Raw genomic sequence first — 27287 nt, 5'->3', positions numbered from 1 at the left:
TTTCAGAATCTTGAATGGTTATGAGATTCCTATTAATGAAAATTTTAATTCTTAATTCTTTAAATGCCTTATGCTATTATCCATGATTTTTTGCCTTCTTACAAAAGGCTACCTCCATCCACTCTGGCTTCAGGATGTATTTTAATAGGTATTGGTGTTTCATTTCTTCTTTCATTCATGCTTTATTTATATGGAAACTTCACATATGTTGTTGTTTTTCTTTTTTTCCAAAAATGAGTCCTAGAGACCCAGATGAGAACACAAATGTGAAGACACCTTGACTTAACCTGTGAAACTTTGAGCAGAAGGTCCAGCCACACTATGTCAGAACTTCTGAACTACAGAAATGGTGAGATAATAAGTAAGTGCTTTGGCCCAATGAGTTTGTGGTTTAATTTACACAATAATAGAAAATATACTTCTCCTGCCATCATACAAAAAAAAAGTGTAAGCAATGTTGATGTTTTCTTTTATAATAAAACTTCAAAAGCAATTATTTTATGTTGCTGATTAAAGGAAATTCCATATGGTTTGATATTCAGCCAAACATTAGAAAAGATTGATATCTTCTTCAGAAAATCAAGATGAAAACATTTTCTCTGTGTCATCTTTTTTTTCTTTTCATTTTGATATTCAACTTTTATTGTGTCTGTTCTCTCTCTTGCATTTTATATCATCATCAGTCAACTCAACAAGGGGGCATATGTCTGAAGAAGTGCTTCAAAAGCTCACTGAGACCTGTAGGGACAGTAAATTCCTGGAGAATGGAGAAAATACCAGATTCCCCAGAATGAAGAATCATTGTCAGGGTATTATTGGATTGTGAAGGAAAGGCCGATCTCCTAGGAAATGGAGAAATTATTGGTAGGACAGAGACATTATTCTTAGGAATGGAGACATTTCCTCACTCAATGACAAAGAACACCTGCACATCCAGCAGAACTTGAACTGCAACCTTTGAATCTCTTTTGAGAAGCTTAGAAGTCCAATGCACTGTCCATTGTGCCACAGACCCAACCATAAGGAAGTCTTTTGTTGTTATCTTAAAACAGTATTGCTGGGCAGGCGACAGTGGCTCAGCAGGCAGAATTCTCACTGCCATGCCAGAGACCCATTTTTGTTTCCCAGTGCCTGCTCATGCAAAACAAACAAACAAAATGAACAAACAAGCAAACAAAGCCCCTTATTGCTTTAGTTACTTATTGAGGTAACATCTTTAATGAACACCTATTTTGTTCAGTACACACTAAAGTTCAAGGAACACAAAAATAAACAAGTGAATGCAAAGAACAAGCAATTCCCTACTTGGGGGAGTTTCTGAGCCTTCCAGTGACTCTCTCCCCTTTCCATGAGATAAGGAATCATTTGACTAAGGATCAAAGACTACATCTCATTTAACATGGCCTCTCCAATACCACAAATGGACACTTGATTTCACAAAATGGAATTTGAGGGACTTCCAACATGCACCCTCTTAAGATATTTTTAATACCCCACCACCTTTTTTTCCTCCAGCTCCAGTCTGGAGTTCTCTCTTCAGAAAGGCAAGCTTTGATTTTATCTGTGTTCTTTCATACCTAACCCAGCCCCACCACCCTTTTTCCCCCAGCTCCAATTTGTAGTTCTCTCTTCCGAAAGGCAAGCCTTTCTTGTTTTTATTCGTGTTCTCTTTTTTTTTTTTAAGATAGGTTCTGTGTGTTGTTTTGCTAATGGGTAAATGTACCTGTGATGCAAACCCATTGTCATTTTCTTTCTGGAAGGAGAGGTTGAGCTTTTAAAGTACATCCAGGCAAAGGAGAAGGAGGAGTTGTATCAGAACAGATAGGATTTAACAAATGAGCATGAATCATTATATTGATATTTCTTTTTTTTTTAGTTTCCAGTGTCTTAGAGCAACTAGAAGGAAACTTCTGAAATGGTGGAATTGTAACCCATACCAAACTTTGAAATTTGTTCTAAAACTACTCATTAAAATGTACTTTGAAATTTATTGATTTTTTGTATATATATTTCACAATAAAAAATGTTTTAAAAATGTGTCCAGGCAACTTTGAAAATATCACAGGTTTCCTGACTCAGGAATTTCTTTTTGGTGCCTGAGCTGGGATGAAAGAGAGCCTTTTTCTTTGCTGCCCCTTTTCTCTGAGGCAGTGTGTTCCAGCTGCCTGGGTTCCATGAGCGACTGTCTGTCAGGGTGGTTCTCTGGTGAAGTAATGAAAACTATATGTGAAGTCACTGAGGGTGATGCTCAAGTCCAAGATTCATGGGCAAGATAGTGCAGAGGAAGGAGAGCGATGAGCGACAGAACCAAAAGTGGCCTTGATGCAAAACAACAGAACGTGAGTGGGACACTTCACAAGGAGACCAGAATTCCTTTCACTCCTCTAGCTCCTCCAAGGGGCTTTCAGGAATCAAAGGAATGAGAGAGATGGCAGGTAGATCTTGTAGGTGTCCTCAGCAGTCTCCTCTTTCAGCCAGTTTGTCAAAGGGCTCAGGCTTTCTCCCCTGCACAAGGTAATTTAAGAATTAAGGTGGATGCAGAGGATGCTTTTGAGAAAGGCTCAGGGGTCCTTGTACACCCCTCTTTCAGCATTTTAACTGCCTCTCAAAGGCCATGGTACAGAGCACCATCCCACATTCCTCTTCAGTGTTCCTCCAGACTTCTTCCTTCAGTTTTCTTCATTTGCTAGACTTCTTCCCTTGCTCTCTTATTTTTTCCCCTTAATTTTCCCCGTATGGTTATGGTCATTCCAGTTCACATGATGACTATCCATCAAGAAGCTAGAGTGATAGAGATGGCTACCGTCCTGTCGATATTATCCTTGTGGATATGGTGGAAGTCGAGACAGTTACTCAAGGAGCCGAAGTGACCTCTGCTCAAGTGGTCGTGATTGTATTGGCAGACAATAAAGAGAGTTTCCCCCTTCTTTGGAAAGGGGGTACTTTCCTCCACCTGATTCCTACAGCAGCTCAAGCCACTGAGCACCAAGAGGTGGTGACCATGGAGGAAGCTGATCTGACAGAGGGGGAGGCAGGAGCAGATGCTAAAAACAAGCACAACTTTGGACCCAAATCCCTGAACCCTGTGGAATTCCACATTAATCCAGACCCACCTCTAATACATCTCACCATATCTATCCTTCTGGGACTGGAACCACCTGGCTGTTGAGGAAGGATATTCACGGCCATGGTCCCAGTTAGGTCTTCCATCTTTTAAGAGACATTGTTGAACACCTTTGCAGTAGAGAGACAAAGCATTGAAGTAGACACTAATGACAGAGGAGAGAAGAGACCTTTTTTGTTTTTTATTTTGTTTTCTTTCTTTAAAAGTTGTTGTAAACCAAATTCTCAACAGGTGAATAAATAATACTTAAGAAAATCCTACACCCTTTTGGGATAAAATTGGTCAAGGTTATAGGAATATAAGGGAAATTCCTTAACCTGGCAAAGAGCATCTGTGAAGGGAGCACAGTCAACTCCATACTTCATGGTCAAACTCTGGATGGCCCCCTCTCACCCACTCATGGTCAGAAACAAGAAAGGTAATGTTCTCTGTCACCTGTTCTATTGGACATGGGCCTGGAAGGACTAGCCCAGTGGGACCAGATGTGTCTGCCCACGCAGTCTTCATTTCTGCAGGTGCTGCCCTTGGTAATGGAGGGTTGCAGGCATCGCCCCTACAGGCCCTTGACCTTCAGGGTCCCTCCTTCCTCTTGGCCCTCTTGGCCACTGGCCCCTGCATGGTGGCATCTTAAAATAGATAACTCAGAATTGTTTCCTCATTTTAGAGTGTCATACATGTGAGAAATAAATAGGAATACTCAGTCTTACATAGAAGCTTTTCTTTCAAGTTTCTAATGTTTCCAATTATAAATGTCTTATTTACAAAACCACCAGTTGTTATCAAAAACACATAAATGAGTTATTTAAAGATCATGCTCCCTGGACACCAAACTAGAGGATGAGTGATATCAATAACATCAGACAAATGCACATATGATAGCAAAATTTCCTAAAAATAAAGAGGAATTTAAATAATACAGGTCTAATTATAATAACTATTTAGACATTTCTAATAATGGTTGAAATCCTGTATTGAATATATTATTTATCTGTATTGCCTTTTTTCAACCTTTTCTTAGAAGCCTTGTGGTAAGTGGATAATGATCACTTTTTATTAAATTTTTGAGAAAATTAATGCAATGTAAGATCAGGAAGTTCTCTGAGAAAATAATAGCTTAAATGATTTCTGTTGCACTCTTAGTTCTTTTCTCTTATTTCCCTATTTTCTGCTTATGCAATTTGGACAGTATTTACAGTTGTGTAGTGGGTTATTTTGGGGGTGGCAGAGTTGTATTCAGTTTAAAATCAAAACTCACTCACTGTGGCCATTATTCCACACTGTTTTGGATATTTTGATTGGACACATTACCTCTGTATTCCAATTGATCCTCCTATAAGTTGGATAAGAAAGCATCATATGCCATTTATGAGTTGACAAAAATATTGTACAGGCGGGCCTTGGTGGCTCAGCAGGTAAGAGTGCTTGCCTGCCATGCCCGAGGAACCGGGTTCAATTCCCAGTGCCTGCCCATGTAAAAATATTGTACAGGACAAGGTCAAGGATGTTAGCGTTATATCTCATACAAGTGAGCGTTATTTTATTACTCATCACTCTTTGACTCTGACTGCTCAACTCTTTGTTTATGAATAAATTCTTAGGGACCTTGAAAAATGATCCTGTTAAATTCAAATAAACTATAAATTACAACAGATTCTGGAAGAAATTGAAGACTTATGCAGATTTCCTGTAAATAGAGATGTAAGAAACCAAATAGACAGTTGAGGGCTCATTGTTTTTTTGCTAGACTTAGATATGGCCTATACAGTAGACCAATTCCCCTGGCATGTATTAGACAATTATTCAGTACTCACTTTAATTGTTGGGTCCAGGTATGTTCCCTGCTGGGGAAAGGATCATGTTCTACACAAAACGCATCTTCAGTTCCCAAACCCTCGTCCTGTGAGTAGGAACCTATTCATAAACAGGAGCTTTGAAGATATTGTTAGTTAAGGTATGCCCAAACTGAATGAAGGTGGGCCTTAATCCAGTATAGCTGAAGTCCTTATACATAAAGGAAATTGTACATGAAAGAGAGAAGCCATAGGCAGCAGCCAGAACTGAAAGAAGGGAACTGCTCTTTCAGTTCTATTTCCCTTGCAGTGGAACCCTGAAGAATACAGTATTTGGAGACAAAACATTACCTTGTTAATGCCTCCATTGGGAACTTTTCCTAGCCTCAAAATCTGTGAGCCAATGCATTGTTATTATTTAAGCCAAACCAGTGCATTTAAGCCAAACCAGTGTTTGCTTTAGTAGCTGAGAAACTAAGGCAGGCCTTTTCCAAATTTTCTCACTCTGCAAGTGTTCTAGTTTGCTAGCTGCTGGAATGCAACACACCAGAGATGGATTGACTTTTAATAAAAGGGGATTTATTTTGTTAGTTCTTCAGAGGAAAGGCAGCTAACTTTCATCTGAGGTTCTTTCTTATGTGGGAAGGCACAGGATGGTCTCTGCTGGCTTTCTCTCCAGGCCTCTAGGTTCCAACAACTTTCCCTGGGGTGACTTCTTTCTGCATCTCCAAAGGCCTGGGCTGAGCTGTGAGTGCTGAGATGAGGTATGCTGAGTTGCTTTTTTGCTGTGCTACATTGTGCTCTCTCATTTAAGCACCAGCCAATTAAGTCAAATGTCATTCATTGCAGCAGGCATGAATGCTGCAACTGCAGATGTAATCAGCAACAGATGAGGTTCACATACCATTGGTTCATGTCCACAGCAACAGAATTAGGTGCCTTCACCTGGCTAAGTTGACAACTGAATCTAACTACCACAGCAAGTGTGTGCATATTTTTTGCTCCTCCACCCAGCCCTATACACACACACAAACACACACACACACACACACAAACAAGCCACAGAAACAAAGAAAAAGATTTGTCATATGGAATCCCCATTTACAAAGTTTGCTTACTCTCTTTCTTTACATTTTGTTTCATTATTAATTTAAAATAGTAAAGCTGTCAAATTTTAATTTGCCTTACTTTACATAATTCCTGCATGACTTAATCACTTTCAATATAATTTCTAATATTATTTATCAGAGTGAAATGTTTTCTACTGTCTCATATCATTTTCCTGAGTAAAATTTGGTCAGCTTCTATTTATACATAGCCCAAGAGTTTCCTATATTTTAAACCAGTGAAATGAAGCTGTTAGGACTATGGTGTTATTTATTATGGTACATTATCCAATTGCACTGCACCTGTCTGGATCATAGGTTTGCAATAATGCAATGAAAATGATTTGAATGGGTCATAGGTCTAATGTATTAAGCATATAAACAAAGACTGCCCAGGGAGAGTGTTAATCCATGCTCATTAATTTTTGAATTCACATTCTGCAAGTTCATCCAAAAATTTATGAAGCACATCAGAGTTTGGCTTCAGCAGCAATAGAGACATACTGAAACATATGGCTGGGGGGCAAAATTGAGTCCTTGGCATTGCTCCTGCAGAGAGCCAGGTGAAGTGAAACACATTAAAAGCTCTGCCATGGCCATGAGAGTTACAATCCAGAGGAGAGGGACGCTTCCCAAAGTCCCTGGAACTGTGAAAGGCGAAGGAGACTCATCTTCAGTTACTCCCACAGAGAATATTACTGCCCTAGTTTAGTGGGTTCTGTTTATTATAGTATGTTTTTATGCATTATAATTAAACTCCATCAAACTTATTTCTCCATGCATCATGTACATGCATAAATATGGAGAGATAGAAATGTGTGTATGTGTATACATACAAGATATGCATACATATTATACATGCACCACTTCCACAATGCATTATGTAAATGATAAAAATATGCAAACTACAACAACAATAGTATATTTCAATTTATTTTTTACAATTTGATAATGGTATAAACACTCTTGTGACACTAAAATATTATTTAATGGAATTTTATTCAATATTATTTTATTGGCAATAATGTGATCAACCATGACCCATTTTTAAGGTGAAAAATAATAGTTTAACATTTAGTGATATAAACTAGGCTGATTATTTCAATTTGGTAATTTTTCTCCAATGGCTATCTTACCTGGAATGATAGCTAACAAAGATACAAAGACTAAATAAAAGACCAAATCAGGACATTCATTTTTCTATAACATACCTTGTTATGAAATATGTTAAAATTTAGAAGTAAATATCCATCTTCAGTGGTGTCAATCATTGTTTTTGAAAAAAAATATTGTTTTTTGAAAAAAAACATTGTTTTTGAAGTTATTTAAAAAATAAAAAAACACAAGTTTACACTTGAATTATTTATTCCATTTGTTTTAAAACAGATTAGAAATTTAGATTTTATTTATTTCAATATTCAGATACAAATATTTCCACAGCTATCAAAACTGTATTACTTTTGTGATTAACATCACAACCCTATTTTTACATCTCTTGCATTATTGGTAGAACTGCCCAGTCCTGAACACTGCACCTCACATCCACAGTTCTCTTTGATACAGTCAACTAGCTGTGTTGCAGTTCCTTACATATCCCTGGTTGTCATGGTTAGGTACATGTGTCAACTTGGCCAAGTTGTGGTAGCTGTTTATCTGATTGGGCAAGTACTGGCCTGTCCTTTGCAATGAGGACATTTCATAGGATTAGGTCATGATCATGTCAGCTGCATCCACAGTCAAAGGGGAGTGTCTTCTACAATAAGTGATGTTAAATCTAATCACGGGAAGCCTTTTAAGGAGAACTCAGACGAGACAGGCCCCATTCTTACTTCGGCTAGTGAGCCTCTCCTGCGGAGTTCATCCAGACCCTCCATCGGAGTCGTCGGCTTCACAGCCTGCCCTGTGGATTTGGACTCTGCGTTCCTGCGGTCATGTGAGACACTTTTATAAATTTTATATTTGCAAGTGTTCCCTGTTGATTCTGTTTCTCTAGAGAACCCTAACTAACACACTGGTATTCAGGTATTCAGCCCTAATTTTACTTGGTGTTCTTTAGTTTTTCTTTACAATTTGGCATCCCATCACTCACATCCTCACGTAAGCCCTTCTTCAACCGCCAGTTCAAGGCAGATTCCTCGAACCCCTTGCCAAGATCCACTACAATTACTCTCTTTAACAGTCAATGCACATTTGGGCTCTTAGACAGTAAGGAAAAGGGCTGCAGTCTATCCCATTTACCACTGGTTCTCACTTTTCTAATCCAATGACTTATAGTTAGACTTCTTTATTAGAAATCATAAATAAAATCATAAAATACCAGACTCCATATACTATATACTTTATCACCTTGCATTAGTGTGGTACATTCGTTACATTTGTTGAAAGTACATTTTAATAATTGCAGTATTAACTATTGTTTGTGGTTTAAATTGGGGTTCACTGTGTGGTAAAGTTCTATGGATTTTTTAAAAATATATTTTCTATTACTGTATATATGACCTAACATTTCCCTTTTTAACCATACTCAAATTCATATATATGTATATGTGCGTACACACGTACACACTCATCAGTGTTGCTAATTGCTTTTACAATGTTGTGCTACAATCAACACCATCCATGACCAAAACATCACTCCTATTCCACCATTCTAAATAGAAATTGTGTACAGTCTAAGCCTTCACTTCCTATCCCCTAGCCATACCCTGTCCCCTGGTAACCTATTACTTAATCAATTTTGAAAACAAGAAATTTTCCAAGATGTAGATGTTTTATGTTACAAAAGAAAATTGAATAATTCACAACAAGACCGGAAAGAATTAAGCAAATATGAGAAAATCTTTCTAAAGGTAAGTTCTAATCCACAGTGAAATGAAAGTAATAATGAGAGAATAGTCAATACTTATGACAGAACTCATTTGCTCATTGAATGAAAAAAAATCTAAAAGTTGATTTTGAGGTTTTTCTCAGCCTGTCCAGCATTCCATTGATGAAAAATAACTGCACCGATGTTTTTAAAGATATGACTTAGATGATAATAAAATAAGAAAACTTGGGGAAATAAGAAAAACATACTGAGCGTATATACCTAGAGGGAAGTTTTGACAAAGTCATTGTTTATTAGAAGCTCTCTTCCCTTTACCCAAATTCTGGAGTTTGGAATTGAACTGGTCTGGAGTGTGGCTGAAGAAGAATCTAAGTCTTGCAGAAGGAGTGGGTCTGATTAGAGACTCCCGCATAAAGCCAGGATCGAGGCAAGACAAGCAAAGTGATATGCTCACTGGGTGAGCAAAGCAAAATCCCACCCTAGCACATCACTCCCGTGCTCAAAACCCTACAGGCATCTGGTTACACTTGCATAATGCCACCTTCTTCAATGGGAGCCCGTGTGGCCCAGTACTCTCCTGAGTCCAACCTCATCCCTTTCACAGTTCTCCTTACCCACCTCACTCTGCCATATTGACTCCCTGGCTTCTACTGAACATTTCAAGTTTATTCCCACTTCAGGAATTCTGAAATTCTACTTCCTCCTGGAATACCTTTCTCTCAGTCACTTCATGATTCTTTCCATTACTTCATTCTGGTGGCAAATGTCACCGCCCAGAAAGTATATTCTTGAAACACCCTGTCTAAAATAATATATTCCCACACTTCTTAGCATTTAAACTTGCTTTATTTTTCTTCACAGCATTGCCATGATCTATTATCATGGTATAATTATAGTATAATATCATCCTATTATAATGCATTGTATTATATTATATTAGTATATGTATTTCACTTTCAAACTCTATAACACATGATAGCAAATCATGCATCTCCAATTACAATAAAGTGTCTGGCATACAGGTGATATTCAGCAAATATTTACTGGATGAACAGGTTTGACCCATCTGGATCTTTTTTTTTCTTTGTATAAAGCATATGGCAAGAGTCTAGATTTTTCCTTTTTTTCATAGAGAGATAAACTGTTGCCACAGACCACTGGTTAATAATCATGTCCTAAAATGGTTTCAAATGCTACTTATCAAGCTAGCATGAGATACATATTTTATATTTTAGTAAGGGCTAAAGATATGCATAAAACCATACATCTCTCAAATAAGACAACAAGGTCAACATGATTTGTCCTTCTCCTAACTCTACCATCTTTTATATAGAGTTAATGTTAGTTTACATATATTTTAATATAAGGAATTCAGGTACTTTAAGTTTTCTTTTCATTTATTCAACAATTACTTTTATTAACATATTTTATCAAAATCTACATTAATTTTAAATTCTATTGCTTCTTTTGAATTTACTTCTTACCAAATTATTTCCTTTAATAATTTTTTATCAATAATATACACCTTTATATATATACATATAAAGTTATATAACTTTATATGTATATATATGTAACTACCTTTTAAGTTTTATTTAAGTCATAGTTTGGTTGAATATGAAGTATTAGGTTGATTGCAATCTTCTTTCATTAATTTGAACATATTTTTAAAATTTTCCAGGAGCCCTTCTTTTTGCTGTTTAGAAATCTACCATTGGCCTAATTATACCTCATTCATAGTTGCTATTTTTCCTGGTCTCGTAAGATGCTTTTCTCATCCTTATTTTTCTATACTTTTGTGATGTTATAACCAGGTATCTTTGATTCTTGGGTACTTTCAATTTCTCACATATTATCATTTCACATATTGCTTTTCTGCCATCCTCTCAAGTCCCTACTGCTGGATTTCTCATGAGACTTGTGATGAAGATGTCGACTTCTCCTCCACATCCCTTCGTTGTGTTTCCTATTTTCCATCATTTCTTTTATTTTTTTTTGAGCTACACACTGGATAATTTCTTCAATACTGTTTCCAACTCAGTAACTATCTATGCCTAGATCCAGATTATCATTAAAATTACTGCTTCAAGGGGATTGTATTAGGTTTCTATTGCTGCTGTAACAAATTATAGCAAATTTAGTAGCTTAAAACTACAGAATTTATTTACTTATAATTATGAAGGTCAGAAGTCCAAAATTAGTTTCACTAGGCTACGGTAGTTCCTTCTAGGTATAGAGGAAGATCAGCATCCTTACCCTTCTAGCCTCTAGAGACTGCCAGCATTTTTTTTTTTTTTGGTTCATTTCTCTATCTTCAAAGCCAGCAATTTCCTTTTTGACCTCTGTTTTCATTGTTGCATCTCCTTCTCCTTTATCAGATTCTCCTGTCTCCTCATTGCCCTTAAAAGGACCCATATGATTACACTGGGTTCACCATGATAATCCAGGATAATATTTCCAAGTCAAGATTCTTAATTTAACCTCATCTGCAATGTAAAATAACATATCAGGTTCCTGAGATTAGGATGTGGACCTTCCTCAGGAAGGAGTGGGGGGCATTATTCTATCTACTGCAGAGATTATTAGCCAAATATCAGGGGAAATCCTATTTCCTTGCAAAATCACAAGATAATTAATACTCCCTTTTATTTATTCCTATAAATCTGTAAGGGAAAGATCAAATGCTACAAGGCACATATCAGTAGAAAGTAATTTGCATTTTTTACATACTCCAATTGTTTTATGTTTAAAATATCAACACTATCTAATTAGATATGCCCACATTATTTTCTTTCTCCTTGCAGGTGAGATCTGTCTTTCTGAACCATTTCCAAAATTCAAGCAGAGGCACCTCTCCCAAAAGAAGAGGAATTGAGGAAAAGAAGTTTGTCCTTGTCAAATGATACATACAATCAGGCCATTTTTCTCTCTTTGGGGTAGTCTATTATACTGGTGACTTTCAAAGAACCATACTTCCCCATATTGATGCCCTTGGATGGTTCATACTCATCTTGACCTTCGGCTTGGCCATGAAACTTACTTTGGCCAATTAAGCATTCGCAAGAATAATGCAAGCAGAATACTGATAGCTGTCTGTGAGTTGAAGTTTGCCCTCTTTCATTGTTCTCTCTTCAATGGCAGTCGCCATGTAAACTGACTGCCATGTAAAGAAATTTGAGTTAAACTACTGAACAACCACAGACCACATAGAGAAAAATCTTGCAGTTTGCAATGTCTTCCTGGAAGCCCTAGCTTCCACTGAGCTCTCAGCTAATTGCAGCTCTATGTATGACATCAGAAATTCCACATGGAGCAGAAAAATATCTGGCCTAATCACAACTAACCCCACTGGGTTGCAAGAAATGATCAATCATTGTTGATTTACCCCCACTAAGTTTTGTTTTTTATGTAGCAATGGATAAATGAAAGGCCCCTTAACAGGATAATATTCAATAACTTTTTCTTTCTTACTTGGTGCATGGTGAGGCTGGCCCAAGGAAGATAGCAGAACATGGCAAGTATGTAAAATTCCTCAAGACATAATGAGACAGTAACAGACAAGATCTCAGTTTTAATTTCCTCCCTTTGCCAAAATTTAAATAAATTATTCTATTTAATTATTATTTTATTTAATGTCTATGTGCTATGCATTACCATTGAGTTTACTATGTTTATATGTTCACTTTCTTACATGATCTTGTATGCAGAGTTGTTATCAGTTGCAAAATTTCTCCCTTCAATTTTTTTCCCACCAATTGGGAAAACACGGATGCAATACACAGAATTCCTTCTGTCTTTCCATTATAAAACATAAAATGAAGACAGGAGATGTTTCCTTCAGGGTCAGCAACCAAAATTCTGCAGTAAGAAATCAACATTGATTCTGAAAGGGCTAAGATTTTAGGAATGGGTAGTTTTCTGCTTAAATCTTAGAGGCTGTCATTCACTGGTTGTTTTTTGTTTTCTGTTTTTGTTTTCAAATTTTAAATTTGTCACTAATTACTATTTATATTTTTGATAGGTTCACTAAATATCTGACTCTATGGTCTCTTCTTCCTGGATTAATATACCCTAGAGAGCCAGAGAACAAATGTCCGTGTCAGGTAGTTCCAAATTTGCATGACCTAGACATTTAGAGAGCTCATTACTCCTGTTTGATTGCAGATGACACCTCCACGAGCATCATTTTATTAGACCAATAGAGCAGTACTATTAATTAAGATTTCTGTAACCTTGTAGGTCATAGCCCTTTCAGGGGCACTAATACTAAGTGTAGGTGGTTCAATTAAAATTGATTGAAAAACACTCAACACAATGTTAGAACAGTTCATTATTTCCCAACATCAGTGTCTTGAGCCAATATGGAACTCATTGTCTTTTAGAGCAAAGTTAGGTATTTTTATAGGACATATGGGGTGTAAGAATCTATGTTAGTTTCCTAAGGCTGCCATAACAAAGTAACATAAACCTTAATGACTTAAGACAACAGAATAGTATTCTTTCTTAATTCTGGAGGCTAGAAGACCACAATTAAGGTGTCGGGAGGGCTACACTCTCCCTCAAAGCTCTATAGGTGGAATCCTTATTTTCCTATTCATGGAGTCAAGTGTTGACTGGCAATCTTTGGAGTTCCATGATTGTAGCTATATAAATCCACTCTCTGACTCCAATTTCACATGGGCTTCTCCTCAGTGTGTTTCTTTCTCTGTGTCCCCTCTGTTCTTTTGAGGACACCAGTCAGCTGGGTTAAGGGCTTTTCCTACCACAGTTGGAACCCCATCCTAATTTAACTAATTACATCGGCAAAGACCTTATTTCCACTTCACATTTATAGGTACCAGGTATTAGGACTTCAATACATCTTTTTGGGGATGCAAGTCAACTTATAACAGAATCTAAGGCTCTTGATTAAGTAGTGAAAATTAACCCAATGTATCTCATATACTGACAAATTGGGTTGTTTGTCTTTTTATCATTGAGTTGTAAGATATCTCTCTATATACAGGATATTAAACTCATATTGGATAAGAGTCTTCTAAATATTTTCTCTCATTGAGTAGGCTGCCTTTCATCCTCTTGGCAAAGTCCTTTGAAGAACAAACAATTTAATTTTGAGGAGGTTCCATTCATCTTTATTTTTTCTTTAGGTGCTTGTGTTTTGGGTGTAAGGTCTAAGAAACTACCTCCTATTACAGATCTTGAAGGTGCTTCTCTACATTTTCTTCTAAAAGTTTTATGGTCATGACTTTTATATTTAAGTCTTTGATCCAATTTGAATTCATTTTTGCATAAGGTGTGAGATAGAGGTGTTCTTTCATTATTTTTTGTATAGATATCCAATTCTCCCAGCATCATTTGTCGAAGAGACTGCTCTGCCCCAATTGGGTTGACGTGGCAGTCTTGTCAAATATCAGTTGACCGTGGATGTAAAGACCTATTTGTAAACCCTCAATTCAATTCCACTGGCCAAAATTTCTAACTTTACGCCAATGCCCTGCTATTTATAACCTCTGTAAATTTGTAATATGCTCTAAATTCAGAAAGTGAAAATCCGCCAACTTCATTTTTCTTTTTCAAGATGTTTTTGACTATTTGGGGCTTCAAAATAAATTTGACAATCAGCTTTTCCAATTCTGCAAAGTAGGCTGTTCAAATGTTGACTGGGATTGCGTGAATTCTGTAAATCAATTTGGGTAGAATTGACAGCTTAACAATATTTAATCTTCCAATTCATGAACATGGAATGTTGTTCCATCTATTTAGGTTTTATTTGATTTCTTTTGAATGCTTTGTAGTTGTCTGAATTCAGGTCCTTTATCCTTGGTTAAGTTTATTTCTAGGTATTTAATTTTTTTAGTTGCTATTGTAAATGGATTTCTTTTTCTCAATTTCCTCCTGCGTTTGCTTATTACTAGTGTGCAGAAATAGCACTGATTTCTTGCATGCTAATCCTGTATCCTGCCACATTGCTGTACTCATTTATAAGGTCTAGTAGCTTTGTAATAGATTCTTTGAGACTTTCTAGGTATAGAAACATAATTTGAAAGCAGTGGAAGTTTCAATTCTTTCTTTCTGATTTGGATGACGTTTATTTCTTTTTCTTGCTTAATTGCTCTAGCTAGAATTTCTAGCAGAATATTGAATAATGGTTCATGGCAGTGCATCTCCCTATGTTGTTCCCAATCTTAAAGGGAAAGCTTTCAGTCTTTCACCATTGAATACAATGTTAGCTATGGGTTTTTCTTATATGCTTTTTATCATGCTAATAAAGTTTACTTCTATTCCTATGTTTTGAAGTGCTTTTATCAAGAAAGAGTGCTGGATTTTGTAAAAAATGACTTTTCTGCATAAATTAAGATGATCACATGGTTCTTCTCCTTCAAATTGTTAATGTGGTATGTTACATTAATTGATTATCTTGTGTTGACCAGCCCTTGCATACCTGGGATTAAACCCACTTGATCATCGTATTTGTGCTGGTTTGAAACCCCAGAAAAGCCATGTTCTTCTAAACCAGTCTTGTGGGGGAAGACCTATTTTTGGGTGGGGACTTTTATTAGGTTGTTTCCATGGAGATATGCCCATCCATTCAAGATGGGTCTTAATCAGCCTACTGGAATCCTTGAAGAGGGAAACATTTTTAGAGAAAGCTCAGACACAGACATTTGGAGATGTTAAGCTAAGAGATGAAATCCAGAGTTTTCTCCAGAGGACCTAAGTGAGGACCCATAGAAGCTTAGAGAGAAAGCAACTAGAATCAAAAGCTGGAAGCAGCACAACTTGGAAGCAAGGATCAGCAGACACCAGTCATGTGATTCCCTAGCTGACAGAAATGTTCAAGATGCCAGTGGCCTTTCTTCAAAGTCAAGGTATTGTTTTCTGGGTGCCTTAATTTGGACATTCTCATAATCATAGAACTGTAAGTTTGTAACCTAATAAATCCCCTTTGCAAAAGCCAATTCATTACTGGTATATTGCATTCCAGCAGCTTTAGAAAACTGAAACAATGTATACTTATTTTAATGTTTAATTGGATTATTTTGCAAGTAATTTGTGAGGATATTTTCATCTATGTTCATTAGAGAAATTGGTCTGCAGTTTTCCTATTTTTTGTAATATCTTTATCTGTTTTTGGTATTAGGGTGGTGTTGACTTCAGAGAGTAAGGTAGAGTGTTCCCTCCTCTTCAATTTTTTGGAAGTGTTTGAACAGGATTGACAATTAATTCTTCTTGGAATAATTAGTATAATTCACCTGTGGAGACATCTGGTCCTGGGATTTTCCTTGTTCAGGGGTTTTTATGACAATTTCAATCTCTTGTAATTATTTAATTGAGGTCTTCAGTTTCTTATGGAGTCAGTGTAGGTTGTTTGCATATTTCTAGAAAATTGTCCATCTCATCTAAGTTGTCCATTATCTTGGAATAGAGTTGTTCATAGTATCCGCTTGTGCAGGTTTGAGAGTTTTATGTACCCCAGAAGAGCCATGTTTTAATCCTGATCCAATCCTTTGGGGAGAACCAATTTTTTTTAACCCTGATTCAATACTGTAGGTAGGAAACTTTATACTCTATGGAGATGTGGCACACCCAATTGTAGGCATGATCTTTTAATTAGATGGAGATATGACTCCACCCATTTAGGTGGGTCTTGATTAGTTTACCAGCATCATTTAAAAGAGGGAGTATTTTGGAGAGAGTCAGGACCAACAGAGTCAACAGAAAGAGAGCTGATAGAAACTTCAGGGCAGAGCTGGCACAGATGCCAGCACTTGGAGAACTGAGACGTGGATGTTTGGAGATGCTTGGAGCCCAGCAGATGTCACCATGAGATATTAAGCAAGCCAAAAACTGGAAAGAGCAAAGGGGAGCCAAGAGATGGAAGCCAGCCCTGGAAAAGCAAAGTGGGGAACCCCCACAGGAACAGAGGCTGAAAACAATAGAACCCAAGAGCAAAGGACCAGCAGATACCAGCCACGTGACTTCCCAGATGACAGAGGTTTCAGAAATCCGCCTTTCTTGAGTGAGGGTAACTTCTTGTTGGTACCTTAAATTGGATACTTTCACTTCCTTAGAACTGTAAACTTGTAACTTATTAAATTCCCCTTTTCTAAAGCTGTTCCAGTTCTGATATAAAGCATTCTGGCAGCCTGCAAACAAACACACCTCTTATGATCTTCTTTATTTCTGTAGTATCGGTAGTAATATTCACCTTCTCATTACTGATTTTATCCATTTGCATCTTCTTATTTTCCTTGTCAGTCTCACTATGGGTTTGTCAGTTTCATTGATCTCAAAAAGCTGGCTTTTGGTTTTATTGAATCTATTGCTTGTTTTTTTCTCAATTTCATTTATTTCTTCTCTTATCTTTGTTATTTATTTCTTTCTGCTTGATTTGAGATGTTTGCTATTCTTTTTCTGGTTCTTCCAGGTGGGTAGTTAGGTATTTGATTTTAGCTCTTTCATTCTTTTCAGTGTAGGAGTTTAGGGCTATACATTTTTCTTCTAGCACTACTTTCAATGCATCTCATAAGTTTTGATATGGTGTGTTCTCATTTTAATTTGTCTTGAGATATTTATTGATTTCTTTTATAATTTCTTTTCTGAATCACTGATTGTTCAATAATATGCTATTTAACTTTCATAAAGTTGTGCATTTTCCAGTCCTCTGCTTGATTTAGATTTCCCTCTTCATACCGTTATAATCAGAGAAAGTGCTTTGTATAATTTCAATCTTTTATAATTTATCAAGATCTGTTTTGTGACCCAACATGCGGTCTAGAATGATCCATGAGCACTTGAGAAGAATGCGTATTTTGCTGCCTTGGGGTGTTCTGTTCTGTATATATATATATATATATATATATATATACACACACACACACGTCTGTTAGGTCTAGTTCATTTATCAAATTATTCAAGTTCTCTCTTTCCTTATTGATCCTCTGTCTAGATGGTCTATCTATTTATGTTACTAGTGCATTGAAGTCATTTACTATTAATGTATATATGCCTATTTCTCCTTTCATTAATTTTGCTAGTGTTTGCCTTATATATATATATATATTATATACGAGGGATGCTGGATAAGACTAAGCATTGATTTCTCATCAGAAATCATCAAGAAAGAAGGTATTCACAAATAAACAGAAGCTGAGAGATTTCATTAACAAGACATCCACCCTATGGTAAATACTAAAGGGAGTTCTGCAGACTGAAAGGAGAAGATGGGGAGAAATGCTTGGAGGAAAGTATAGAAATGAAAAATATCAGCAGAGGTAACTAAAAGAGTAAAAAGAGAGACAAAAATGAGATATGACATATTATAGCCAAGATAAATGTTTAAGTAGGTACTGTCATTACAGTACTAACACTGAATGTTACTGGATTAAATTTCCCATTTGAAAAACACACACTGATAGATTGAGTTTTTTTTTTTTTTTAATGAGCCATCTACATGATGTCTGCAAGAAGTTCTCCTCAAACCCAAGGATAAAAATAGTTTGAAAGTGAAAGTCTGGAAAAAAATATTATATGCAAACTGTACCTGCCTCCCCCCCCCAAAAAAGCTGGAGTAGTTATAATAATATCAGACAAAATAGACAAATAGAGCAAAGCTCCTGTAAGAGTCAAATGAGGATATTATATATTAACAAACGAGGCATTCCACCCAGAAAAAATACCAACCATAAATACGTATGTACCTAACCAGTGTCCCCATTGTATGTACTGAATTGCTTCTTTCTTGCTGCTTGCAGAATTCTCTCTTTACCTTTGTCATTTGACATTTTGTTTAATATGTGTCTTGGAGATGGTCTATTTGGATTAATTCAGTTTGGAGTACATTGTACTGTTTGAACATGGATTTCTTTGTGATTTTTTTTATAATCCCATTCCTTCCACAAGAGCTGCAAAATTATCAACTATTATGTCCTCAGATATTCTTTTTCCCATTTTCCCTTCTCTTCTCCACTGGGACACCAGTGATGAGTGTTTGTGTGCTCCACGTTGTCAAACAGTTCTCTGAGACTGATCAATTTTCATCTTTCGTTTCTCTCTTTGTGCTCTTGTATGTTCAAATTCAGATGCTTTCTTCTAGCTTGCTGATCACTTCCTGTGTCTCTTCAGATTTGCTTTTGTCTATCTCTAGGGTATTTTTAACTTACTCTATTGTGCCATTCAATCACGTAAGATCTGTTATTTTTCTTTGTTTGCTTCCAAATTCTTCTTTATGCTCACCCAGTATCTTCTTAATATCCTTTATCTCTTTAGCTATCTCCTTGAATTGGTTTCAGAGATGATTTTTAATAACTTTGATTAGTTGTTCCAAGTTCTATATCTCATCTGACTTTTTGATTTGCTCCTTCAACAAGAAAGAGACTCGACCCTCAGAGTAAACTTCCAGATATCAGCAAAAATAAAAAGCCCATATAAACAAGGAAGATACGCCCCAGTCAAAGGAGAAAAGCTTTTGTTGTTGATTGTTAATACTTTTCTTTGACCCTTGACACGGTCAGTATTACCCAATCAGGAATGGGCCAGATCCCCATGAAGAGAGCACGTACTAGTTCCACAGGGCTCCAGGAAGGGGCTCAAAAAAAGACACAAAAAAGCCTGTAATTCCATTCCCCCAACGGTGTGCTTTCCTAGTCTTCCTGCATATGGCTCTCATCTCTGAAAAGCCTTTTAGACCCCTTCCCGGAGGTGCACTTTCTTCTCCTGCCAGCAGACAGCAGCCTTCTGCTGTCAACAGGGAGGCTTGGCCTAGCAGCTCTAGGCTAAATTCAAAATGCAGGTCCCAGCAGTCCAAATTCACTGACCAAAAGCTGAAACAGTGCTAGACAATGTCCCACCTTGTTCTTGGGAGAATGTAGCTCTGTTGCCCTTTCACTCTGCTGCTGCCTGCCCACCAGAGACCCCATAGCCCAATGCCTTCTACCCCCAGAGTGGGACAATGTTGCTAGGACACAGGGGTGAGGGGTTACTAGATACCTCTTACTATAGTTTCTCTGCCTCTTTGCCTCACACTTGGGGGTCTGCATCTTCTGCAAACAGTTGTTCTGTTACAGGTCTCTTTTGTTTCCTAGAGACTCTCTTGTATGCAAATGCTCAACCACTTCTTGGGTTCTGCCCCAGGTCTCTGTGACCTTGGTTCTCTGTGTCTGGATATGTGAGAAGTTCTAACTTGCTCTGGTGAGTGGCTCTGCATCTATGGCAGCATGTCCTGGGGCTGTGCTGCTACTGTGTGACTCTTAAATTGTGGGGGACCCTGCGAGGAGTTGGTCCCAGTTTGGCAGGTCCAAGTCAAAGATTCACCCTTTTGGGATGTTTCTTGCTCCTTTGCTTTGATTCTTTGTGAATTCTTCTCTAGTCTCTATCATCCTTCATAATGCCAAGCAAGTGAGATTTTCCCCTTTATTAGTTATTTCTGAGTGGAGGCTTTGCAGGGGATGTCTTACATTGCCATGTTTTTTTACATCACTCTTGCCTTTGTTTTGAAGGAAATTTTTTTCCTAGTATAAAATGACAGGATGTTTTTTTCTTTCGGCACCTTGAATATGCAATTCATTCTTCTCTTGCCTCAATGTTTCCTATGAGAAGTCACCCTTTAGTTTTCTCACTTTCCATAAGAGGAAATGTTTTGTCATCTCTTAGTGCTTTCAGGATTCTTGGGTATCAACAGTTTGACTATGAAGTTTCTAGGTGTGCATATTTTTTTTTATATATACTACTTGGCGATCGGTGAGGTTTTTGATCTGTAGATTAATGTTTTTCATAAAATTTGAAAAGGTTTGGGAATTTAACTCTTCAAATATTTTCTGGCCTTTACTCTCATTTCCTTCTCTGACTCCCACTACATATATTTTGGTTACTTTGATATCTCTCTGCAGGTGTCTGAGGCTCTGTTATTTATTTATTTTTCAATCTTTCTTCTCTCTGTTCTGTAGATGAGATGATTTTCTTAATATGTCTTAAATTTTGCTGATTCTCCATTCTGCCAACTTAAATCTGCTCCTTAGACCCCATAGTGAGTTTTTCATTTCAGGTACTACACTCTGTAACTCTAGAATTTACTTTTGGTTATTTTCATGACAAGTACATTTTCCATATTGTTTCAGAGAATCTCTATTTGTTGATTCGTTTTATCAAAGTTTAATTCTGTAAACACAGTTCCCATTAGTTACTTGAATTAATTTATAAAGGCAACGTTGAAGTCTTTGATTATTAAATCCAACATCTAGGGACACTTAGAAATAGTTTCTATTGACTGCTACTAATTGTTTTGCTAAATAAGGGTCAAATTCTCTCTACATATCTAATAATTTTTGTTGCTGAAAACTGGGTATTTTAGGCCATTTACATGAGAAGTTTTGTGATTTTGTGTTTGTTTTAGCTTAATAAGTTAAAGTTCATAGGATTATGCCCCTCCTGATGTGAAGTCATTGATATATCTTCTCAGTAATATATTTTTTCTTGCTTCTGGTGTCCTAGGGGTTACGGGAGTGTCAGCCTGGCTTAGTGGTCATCCAGTGATTGGACAAAGGTTTCCTCAAATACCTCAGAGCCAGTGAGGCCTCTATCTTCTGCCAGTGGATCTGTGAGAGAGTGGCAAGTGGCAAGTTCTGGTCTTTCAAGCCTTGTAGTGTCCCTTCACATACCCTTTCATATATGTGCATTCTCAGGGTTTCCTGAGTGTGAGTGTGTACGATTAGCTTAGGCCTTCTTTGCTCTCTGAAAGAAACCTCAGAGTAGTGGAGTCACAGGCTTCGTACATTCATTAGCCACAATTTTTTGATTTCCAGAGTGTTAAATGGACTGCTTCCATCAAATTGGAACAGTTTTATATTTCTTTATGGGTGGAGGACTTGCAAGCCTCTCTCTACCATGGACACCTGCCCTTAATCAAAGGCTTTTCTTTCATTTTGAGTCGGGTTTTGTAGGTTTTTTAAAAATCCTATAGAAATCTGTTATTTTCATTATTTCATTAAGGCTATCATTTGTCCATGTATATACTTTTGCATGATTTTCGATACCATTTCAAAATATTACATTTTATTACATAGAATTTGTAGTTTTTAGTTTTTGACTTTTAATTACATATTCCAGAGTTCTGAGATTTTTTATCAATATTATTCTCAAATAATAATGGTTAATAATAATAAGCATTTTAACAATGGAACTATATCAATAATGTACACTTAGATTCTTTTTAAATGATGAGATGTAATATGCATATGCCCTCAATTGCATGGGAGGGGTTACGATATCAACTTAAGAAAAGACTGAGGTCAGCTCATATTTTATTAGTTTCTTATTCTGGTGTGACAAATTCCACAAAGTTAGTACCTTAAAATGGCAAACATTTATTTTGTTGTAGTTCTTATAGTCTGAATTCTGAGTGTGCTCAGGTGACTTCTCTGCTGCAGGTCTTCCAAGGCCAAAATCAAGGTGCTTACAGGGCTGTACCCCTTTTGGATGCTCTGAGGAAACCCTTTTCTAAGCTCATTCAGGCTGTTGGCAGAATTCCGTTTCTTCTCATTCTGAGTTAGAGGTCCTTGTCCCCTTCTATCCTCAAGCCATAAATGCTGCAACAAATCCTTCTTGTATTTTGAATCTCTTACTTCCAGTTCTGCCACAGGTCTTCCAGCTCCAGGAGAGAAAGTCTATTTCAAGACTGATGAATTAGATCAAACATAGCTGGTAATCTCTCTATTTTCAAATCCATGACTTTACTTGAATCTATCTGTAAATCTCATTTGCTATGTAAGGTAACACATTCAGTTTCTGGGAATTGGGGTGTAGGTTCTTTGGAGAGGCTGTTGTGCCTATGACAAAAATTATCAAGCCCACATAGCTAGTAATTTCAAAATCAGGAATTCATACACAGAACTTTTTATTTCAAAGCCTTATTTGTTGCATTGCCATTGCTAATATTAATTTTCAACAATAATGAGAAGAAAAATACCAACCCAACGACAATTTTTCCCCAAACCTTAATTAAGCAACATTTGATAATTGTTCCCCTCCCCCACTTTTTTTTAACAAATATGGATGCTTTTGCATTATGGAAAATTGGAAATTATAGACATGTCTGAAGAAAAAATGAAAATAGATTATCCTACAATAATAATGTGACCACAGTGAATATTTGTGTATATATTTCCATTTTGTTTTAATGTATACATACAAATAAATGTATTAAATTTTAGGTGAATAATATTTTAGTTAATATTATTATGTTAACTAATTTTACCTTTAAATATAATTTTAAAAAATTAAACATCTTTATATTTACTATCATAAAATATGCCATAATTTTATCCACTATTTCCTTAGTTTAGATGTTTGTGTTAGTGCAAAATGTTCACTGTTTTATATAAATTTACAGTGTTTATTCTTGTGAAAAGACCTTTGTTTTCATTTGTTTCATCTGGTTGTCTGCATTGCTTAACACCAAAAGCAAGAACAAATAGTGTAGATTTCCACCAAGTTTGAAAAAGCCAGGTAAACCTTGATTTCCTTTGGGTAAAGTAGGAATTGTGCAAGCATAACTAGATTAATCTGTACAAACTAGAAAATAAGACACTCCCCTTGGCTATTTTGATGCAAGAACACCTTTGAAAGAATCTAAAAATGGAATCCATTGACATTTCACTTTGAACTCCGCTCCTTACCTAAGTTCCATTCCAACTCCAATTCCGTTTCAACTCACGATGATTTTTCTTGTTTTCAATACCTCATTGAATTATTATTGAACATAATACATTATCTCTTGTATAATTAAACTACTTTATGAATGAATTCCTGCAGGAACCCAAGATGAGATAGCACAGACCATATGTATTTGTACTCCCTAATTATAAGTATCAATCTCTGCATGAATCCCTAACATATATTTTGCCCCAGGTCAGAAACCTTCAAACTCCCTATTACCGAATAAAAGTCAAATGCCTTTTTTTGTTCCATATACTGCTTTCAGCAAACTATAATCCACGGGCCAAATCCAGTTTACTGCTTATTTTTGAAAATAAAGTATTATTGGTACCAAACCACACCCAATTATGCATGTGTTGTCCATGGGAAATTTTATACCACAATGGCAGAGTTGAGTAATTGAAATGGAGTCCAAATGGTCTGCAAAACCAAAAATGTCTACCATCTGTCCCTTTAGAGAAAAATGTTTTCAGATCTCTAGTTTACACTACAGTCCTAATCCATTATTTCAGAACTCCATTATACATAAATGCCTTGATTTGTGCTTCCCCATATTTTGACTTTTCACCCACAATTTCCTTTGAAGATATGTCCTCTTTCTTCCTCCTCTGTTATATACTTAAAATTATATATTTTACAAGGTCCATCAAGTAATATCACAATCCCCAATGCCTTTCATAATATCTCTAGATAAAAATGGATCTTTTCTTTAATCATGTTTTATCAGTGGTTATTTAGAAATACCTATTTTTAACACATACTGTGTCTCTATTATTATTAGTAGTAGTATTTGTCAATTTTCCTTATTTCTTCCATCTAAATGGTTAGCTCTACAAATTCAGAGCCTACTCATCCTATTTACTATAGTAGGTATCTAGGTGCCCTGCGAATAGTAGGTAATTGATAAGCTCTTGAATTAAATGTATTGAATTACATTTTGTACTCATTAATAATTTCCCTGAATGTCTTAAAATAAACTTTTTATCTGGGTAATAGGAAAGCATTGTCTTCATTTGAAGCAAGTGTCAAAAAGTTTTTTATGTAAACAATCAGATCATAAATATTTTAGCCTTTTCAAGCCACAAAATTAACTATTGCATATTCTTTTTTTAATTTATAAACCTTTTTAAAATGCAAAAAAAATTTCTAAGCTCGTAAACAATATAGAAAGTAGTTCAAGGGCAGATTTGACCTATTTGCAGCAAATCTTTATGCCCTTCCTTCTCATGTGTCACCAGAGTTGAGAACCACTAGAACGGAATGATTGTCCTAGGACCAAGAACAAAACTTAGTAGTTGATGGATGGCATATATAGAGAACTAGTCCTTCACATTCTTATTTTAGTTTAGACTGTTCATATATGGACTGCTCGGAACTTAAATCTGTCTCTTTTCCTTTGTAATACTGTATTAGATTCCCAGGACCATTGTAACCATGTACCCAAAGCTGGGTGGATTATAAAAGAAAAATCTATTTTCTAACACTTCTGGAAGCTAGAAATCAAGGTGTTGGCAAGACCGTGCTCCCCTGAAATCTATCTCCTGGATTCTGGTGGCTCCAGACATTCTTTGTCTTGCGGCTGAAAATGCCAGACCCATTCTCACATAGCAATCCTCTCTCACATCTGGTCATATGTCATATGTTGTTTTTCTGTTCTGTGTCTGTCAGTGTACTCTTCTCTTCTTTGTAAGGGCACCAGTCATATTGAGTTAGAGGTCCACCTTGCTCTAGTAGGACTACATTTTCACTTAAATAATTCCAATTGACATGATCGTATTTCCAAATAAAGCCACATTCAAGGGGCTGCAGGTTAGATCTTGAAGACGTGTTCTGGGGAAACACATTTAAATACATAAAAAATACCATTTAAACATTTTGGAGGAAATGGTAGGGAATTCTCTCTCACACACATATGCACACAAACACAAACACACACATATACTTACTGAAATCACCTTCATTATTTATAAACATATAATGTGGGTCTGCAAACCTTTCCCTTCTGGGTATATCCAATACAAATTAACAAATTTTCATACTGCATTTTGAAAATAGAGCATAATTTGAATGCAATAAGTGATTGAATGCTTGGTTCATACAAAGGAAGTAAGTGTCCTTCAAATATCACGGTAGATTATTTCTACTAAAGAACGACACATTTCTCCGTGAAATGTAGTATTCATTCTCAGACATTTGTAGTTGCAGCAGTTTTTGTTTTCTCACTTCACTACACTGTGAAAATGATAGTTTGGTACATCTTACTAGACGTTTTTGAGGTTCACTCGAAAGAAATGTCGAAGTTTCTCTGGTATTTTCCCCTAAGGAGTTCATTGATTTAATTACATTACTAGTGAGAATATTTCCTTGGTATTCAAGCAGGTTTATTTTTATAATAGCTATCAAGCAATAATTAGTTTATAAAATCAGAAAATAAAATCCTAGAAAAAATGACTGCATAAAAACAAAGAAGAATGAAGAAGTGGAAGTGATGAAGAAAAACATCATGTATACTATTAAGAAATCAGGTTGCTTAGCAAAATTGCATTCTTAGGATGCCTTCCAGTTATAAAGATTCCACACGTGTTTATTCTTTCCTCAACATTCTCACTGTATGTTTATCTTGACTGATTATTTGGCCGTGAAACATTTCCTTTCTTTAGCAACATCTAATTTTGAGCTGTGCAAGGTACTCAGAATTTAAGATTTTGTATCTGCCCATGGCTAGCAATTTTGAGAAAAATATACAATAAGGATACAATGCTGAATCAGTTACAGGACTGTATTATTAAGGGTTGTACAATATGGTAGATAGACATTTAGAGGTATGTTGAATGCAAAAGGATCTTTTTTTTGTTTAATAGTATTATGACCAGAGTGAGAGAATAAACATTTTATCTTCTCAACAAAATGTATAAAATAGAATCTATTTCCCATGCATTGATTTTAATAGCTCAATTAAAATTTCATTATACTTTACTAGAAAAATAATTGAAAGCCACATTTAACAAAAGAAATAAATGAGAAAAATAAAATAATTCATAAATTGTTCTTATAGGGCCCCAAACAAATAGAAGTAGTGGAAAAATAGAAGGGAGAATAGATAATAATCATCAACCTATTCACACTTTACCAAAAATTTCAATCATCGTTATTCTGAAACCACATTCATTGTTGGTCAATTTTAGATAGAAATGCCTATTGTTATGCAAATCTCACCCTCTCTTAAAGGCCTTCTGTAATAAACAACAGCTCATTTACTGGAAAGTAAGCTCCATTAAAGAATGGAATTTTTTCTTTCATTTTATTAACTGCTGTATTACCGGGTTCCTGTCGCATAGAAGAGACTCAACTAATTTTGCTCCAGTAGATGTTATATTAGGCAAGGAAGAAAAATTTCAGTAGAATTTTCCTTCTCCAAATCACTAACACTCTTAATATCTGCTAAGTCCAATTAGTACATATGCACATATATACATATACATACATGAATATTTTTATAAATATAATGCATATATAAGTATTAAATATATATTTTATATTTTCATTTTATATATGGGTATCTGTTTGTGTGTGAGTGTGTGTGCAGTTTCTTGGACTTTTTTTTGCATGGTGCTGCTGCAGGAACTTTTAGTGCTCCCCAAGTACCCATTTGCCTTTCTATGCTTCTCAGTGTCCCTTGCAAGACTGTGAGCAGATATTACTATTGTTAGGTCAAGGCTGTTGAGAGA

At 36.1% G+C, this 27287-nt stretch overlaps 1 long non-coding RNA gene across 1 annotated transcript; it reads left to right on the top strand.

Annotated features, from left to right (window-relative positions):
• Window positions 1–71: 71 nt before the first annotated feature.
• LOC143684903 (uncharacterized) lies at window positions 72–12407 on the top strand. The gene is made up of 3 exons (XR_013176261.1): window positions 72–148; window positions 239–349; window positions 11652–12407. It is a non-coding gene; the product is annotated as an uncharacterized LOC143684903 (long non-coding RNA).
• The last annotated feature ends 14880 nt before the right edge of the window (window positions 12408–27287 follow it).

Source organism: Tamandua tetradactyla, chromosome 1 (assembly GCF_023851605.1).
Source record: "Tamandua tetradactyla isolate mTamTet1 chromosome 1, mTamTet1.pri, whole genome shotgun sequence".
In the NCBI taxonomy this organism is placed as follows: domain Eukaryota; kingdom Metazoa; phylum Chordata; class Mammalia; order Pilosa; family Myrmecophagidae; genus Tamandua; species Tamandua tetradactyla.
This window is presented reverse-complemented; position numbering and strand designations above follow the sequence as displayed.